Source organism: Triticum aestivum, chromosome 4D, assembly GCF_018294505.1.
Source record: "Triticum aestivum cultivar Chinese Spring chromosome 4D, IWGSC CS RefSeq v2.1, whole genome shotgun sequence".
In the NCBI taxonomy this organism is placed as follows: Eukaryota; Viridiplantae; Streptophyta; class Magnoliopsida; order Poales; family Poaceae; genus Triticum; species Triticum aestivum.
Window position 1 is genome coordinate 55,815,828 of NC_057805.1, and position 5,896 is coordinate 55,821,723.

Consider the following 5,896-nt stretch of genomic DNA (forward strand, 5'->3'; position numbering starts at 1 on the left):
AGTGGGCCCAGAGATACCTCTCCGTTTACACGGAGTGACAAATCCCAGTCTCGATCCGTGCCAACCCAACAGACACTTTCGGAGATACCCGTAATGCACCTTTATAGTCACCCAGTTACGTTGTGACGTTTGGCACACCCAAAGCACTCCTACGGTATCCGGGAGTTGCACGATCTCATGGTCTAAGGAAAAGATACTTGACATTGGAAAAGCTCTAGCAAACGAAACTACACGATCTTTTATGCTATGCTTAAGTTGGGTCTTGTCCATCACATCATTCTCCTAATGATGTGATCCCGTTATCAGTGACATCCTATGTCCATAGTCAGGAAACCATGACTATCTGTTGATCAACGAGCTAGTCAACTAGAGGCTTACTAGGGACAGGTTGTGGTCTATGTATTCACACATGTATTACGATTTCCGGACAATACAAGTATAGCATGAATAAAAGACTATTATCATGAACACAGAAATATAATAATAACCATTTATTATTGCCTCTAGGGCATATTTCCAACAGTCTCCCACTTGCACTAGAGTCAATAATCTAGTTACATTGTGATGAATCGAACACCCATTGCGTCCTGGTGTTGATCATGTTTTGCCCTAGGGAGAGGTTTAGTCAACGGATCTGCTACATTTAGGTCCGTGTGTACTTTACAAATATCTATGTCTCCATTTTGAACACTTTCACGAATGGAGTTGAAGCGACGCTTGATATGCCTGGTCTTCCTGTGAAACCTGGGCTCCTTCGCAAGGGCAATAGCTCCAGTGTTGTCACAGAAGAGAGTCATCGGGCCCGACGCAATGGGAATAACCCCTAGGTCGGTAATGAACTCCTTCATCCAGACTGCTTCCTGTGCTGCCTCCGAGGCTGCCATGTATTCCGCTTCACATGTAGATCCCGCCACGACGCTTTGCTTGCAACTGCACCAGCTTACTGCTCCTCTATTCAAAATATACACGTATCCGGTCTGTGACTTCGAGTCATCCGGATCTGTGTCGAAGCTAGCGTCGACGTAACCCTTTACGACGAGCTCTTCGTCACCTCCATAAACGAGAAACATATCCTTAGTCCTCTTCAGGTACTTCAGGATATTCTTGACCGCTGTCCAGTGTTCCTTGCCGGGATTACTTTGGTACCTTCCTACCAAACTTACGGCAAGGTTTACATCAGGTCTGGTACACAGCATGGCATACATAATAGACCCTATGGCCGAGGCATAGGGGATGACACTCGTCTCTTCTATATCTTCTGCCGTGGTCGGGCATTGAGCCGTGCTCAATTGCACACCTTGCAATACAGGCAAGAACCCCTTCTTGGACTGATCCATACTGAACTTCTTCAATATCTTGTCAAGGTATGTACTCTGTGAAAGACCAATGAGGCGTCTTGATCTATCTCTATAGATCTTGATGCCTAATATGTAAGCAGCTTCTCCAAGGTCCTTCATTGAAAAACACTTATTCAAATAGGCCTTTATACTTTCCAAGAATTCTATATCATTTCCCATCAATAATATGTCATCCACATATAATATGAGAAATGCTACAGAGCTCCCACTCACTTTCTTGTAAACACAGGCTTCTCCATAAGTCTGTGTAAACCCAAACGCTTTGATCATCTCATCAAAGCGAATGTTCCAACTCCGAGATGCTTGCACCAGCCCATAGATTGAGCGCTGGAGCTTGCATACTTTGTTAGCATTATTAGGATCGACAAAACCTTCCGGCTGCATCATATACAACTCTTCCTTAAGGAAGCCGTTAAGGAATGCCGTTTTGACGTCCATCTGCCATATCTCATAATCATAGTATGCGGCAATTGCTAACATGATTCGGACGGACTTCAGCTTCGCTACGGGTGAGAAAGTCTCATCGTAGTCAACCCCTTGAACTTGTCGATAACCCTTAGCGACAAGTCGAGCTTTGTAGATGGTCACATTACCATCTGCGTCCGTCTTCTTCTTAAAGATCCATTTGTTTTCTATGGCTCGCCGCTCATCGGGCAAGTCAGTCAAAGTCCATACTTTGTTTTCATACATGGATTCTATCTCGGATTTCATGGCTTCTAGCCATTTGTCGGAATCCGGGCCCGCCATCGCTTCTTCATAGTTTGAAGGTTCACCGTTGTCTAACAACATGATTTCAAGGACAGGGTTGCCGTACCACTCTGGTGCGGAACGTGTCCTTGTGGACCTACGAAGTTCAGTGGCAACTTGATCCGAAGCTTCATGATCATCATCATTAACTTCCTCCCCCGTCGGTGTAGGCACCACAGGAACATTTTCCCGTGCTGCGCTACTTTCCGGTTCGGAAGGGGTGACTATCACCTCATCAAGTTCCACTTTCCTCCCACTCAATTCTTTCGAGAGAAACTCCTTCTCCAGAAAGGACCCGTTCTTAGCAATGAAGATCTTGCCTTCGGATCTGAGGTAGAAGGTATACCCAATAGTTTCCTTAGGGTATCCTATGAAGACGCATTTTTCCGATTTGGGTTCGAGCTTTTCAGGTTGAAGTTTCTTGACATAAGCATCGCATCCCCAAACTTTTAGAAACGACAGCTTAGGTTTCTTACCAAACCATAATTCATACGGTGTCGTATCAACGGATTTAGACGGTGCCCTATTTAAAGTGAATGCGGCAGTCTCTAAAGCATAACCCCAAAATGAGAGCGGTAAATCGGTAAGAGACATCATAGATCGCACCATATCCAATAGAGTGCGATTACGACGTTCGGACACACCATTTCTCTGAGGTGTTCCAGGCGGCGTGAGTTGTGAAACTATTCCACATTTCCTTAAGTGTGTACCAAATTCGTGACTTAAATATTCTCCACCACGATCTGATCGTAAGAATTTTATTTTCCTGTCACGTTGATTCTCGACTTCACTCTGAAATTCCTTGAACTTTTCAAAGGTTTCAGACTTGTGTTTCATTAGGTAGACATACCCATATCTACTTAAATCATCAGTGAGAGTGAGAACATAACGATATCCTCCGCGAGCCTCAACACTCATTGGACCGCACACATCGGTATGTATGATTTCCAATAAGTTGGTTGCTCGCTCCATTGTTCCGGAGAACGGAGTCTTGGTCATCTTACCCATGAGGCATGGTTCGCACGTGTCAAATGATTCGTAATCAAGAGACTCAAAAAGTCCATCTGCATGGAGCTTCTTCATGCGCTTGACACCAATGTGACCAAGGCGGCAGTGCCACAAGTATGTGGGACCATCGTTATCAACTTTACATCTTTTGGTATTCACACTATGAACATGTGTAGCATCACGTTCGAGATTCATCAAGAATAAACCATTGACCAGCGGGGCATGACCATAAAACATATCTCTCAAATAAATAGAACAACCATTATTCTCAGATTTAAATGAGTAGCCATCTCGAATTAAACGAGATCCAGATACAATGTTCATGCTCAAAGCTGGCACTAAATAACAATTATTGAGGTTTATAACTAATCCCGTGGGTAGATGCAGAGGTAGCGTGCCGACGGCGATCACATCGACCTTGGAACCATTCCCGACGCGCATCGTCACCTCGTCTTTTGCCAGTCTCCGTTTATTCCGTAGTTCCTGATTTGAGTTACAAATATGAGCAACCGCACCGGTATCAAATACCCAGGAGCTACTACGAGTACTGGTAAGGTACACATCAATTACTTGTATATCACATATACCTTGGGTGTTGCCGGCCTTCTTCTTGTCCGCTAAATATTTGGGGCAGTTCCGCTTCCAGTGACCACTTCCCTTGCAATAAAAGCACTCAGTCTCGGGCTTGGGTCCATTCTTTGACTTCTTCCCGGTAACTGGCTTACCGGGCGCGGCAACTCCCTTTCCGTCCTTCTTGAAGTTCTTCTTACCCTTGCCATTCTTGAACTTAGTGGTTTTATTCACCATCAACACTTGATGTTCTTTTCTGATCTCCCCTTCCGCTGATTTTAGCATTGAATATACCTCGGGAATGGTCTTTTCCATCCCCTGCATATTGTAGTTCATCACAAAGCTCTTGTAGCTTGGTGGAAGCGACTGGAGGATTCTGTCAATGACCGCGTCATCCGGGAGATTAACTCCCAGCTGAGACAAGCGGTTGTGCAACCCAGACATTCTGAGTATGTGCTCACTAACAGAACTGTTCTCCTCCATTTTACAGCTGAAGAACTTGTCGGAGACATCATATCTCTCGACCCGGGCATGAGCTTGAAAAACCAGTTTCAGCTCCTCGAACATCTCATATGCTCCATGTTTCTCAAAACGCTTTTGGAGACCCGGTTCTAAGCTGTAAAGCATGCCGCACTGAACGAGTGAGTAATCATCAGCACGCTGCTGCCAAGCGTTCATAACGTCTTGGTTCTCAAGGATTGGTGCCTCACCTAGCGGTGCTTCTAAGACATAATCTTTCTTGGCAACTATGAGGATGAGCCTCAGGTTCCGGACCCAGTCCGTATAGTTGCTGCCATCATCTTTCAGCTTGGTTTTCTCTAGGAACGCGTTGAAATTGAGGACAACGTGGGCCATTTGATCTACAATACATAATGTAAAGATTTTAGACTAAGTTCATGATAATTAAGTTCATATAATCAAATTATTTAATGAACTCCCACTCAGACAGACATCCCTCTAGTCATCTAAGTGAAACATGATCCGAGCTCAACTAGGCCGTGTCCGATCATCACGTGAGACGGACTAGTCAAGATCGGTGAACATCTCCATGTTGATCGTATCTTCTATACGACTCATGCTCGACCTTTCGGTCCTCCGTGTTCCGAGGCCATGTCTGTACATGCTAGGCTCGTCAAGTCAACCTAAGTGTATTGCGTGTGTTCTGAGGCCATGTCTGTACATGCTAGGCTCGTCAACACCCGTTGTATTCGAACGTTAGAATCTATCACACCCGATCATCACGTGGTGCTTCGAAACAACGAACCTTCGCAACGGTGCACAGTTAGGGTGAACACTTTCTTGAAATTATTATAAGGGATCATCCTACTTGCTACCGTCGTTCTAAGCAAATAAGATGCAAAAACATGATAAACATCACATGCAATCAAATAGTGACATGATATGGCCAATATCATCATGCTCCTTTGATCTCCATCTTCGGGGCACCATGATCATCTTCGTCACCGGCATGACACCATGATCTCCATCATTGTGTCTTCATGAAGTTGTCACGCCAACGATTACTTCTACTTCTATGGCTAACCGTTTAGCAACAAAGTAAAGTAAATTACATGGCGTTATTCAATGACACGCAGGTCATGCAAAATAATAAAGACAACTCCTATGGCTCCTGCCGGTTGTCATACTCATCGACATGCAACTCGTGATTCCTATTACAAGAATATGATCAATCTCATACATCACATATATCATTCATCACATCTTCTGGCCATATCATATCACATATATCACTTGCTGCAAAAACAAGTTAGACGTCCTCTAATGTTGTTGCAAGTTTTTACGTGGTTTGTAGGTTTCTAGCAAGAACGATTTCTTACCTACGTATGACCACAACGTGATTTGACAATTTCTATTTACCCTTCATAAGGACCCTTTTCATCGAATCCGTTCCGACTAAAGTAGGAGAGACAGACACCCGCTAGCCACCTTATGCAACTAGTGCATGTCAGTCGGTGGAACCTGTCTCACGTAAGCGTACGTGTAAGGTCGGTCCGGGCGGCTTCATCCTACAATGCCGCCGAAACAAGAAACGACTAGTAGCGGCAAGAAGAATTGGCAACATCAACGCCCACAACTTGTTTGTGTTCTACTCGTGCATAGTAACTACGCATAGGCCTGGCTCATGATGCCACTGCTGGGAATCGTAGCATAATTTTAAAATTTTCCTACGCTCACCAAGATGCATCTATGGA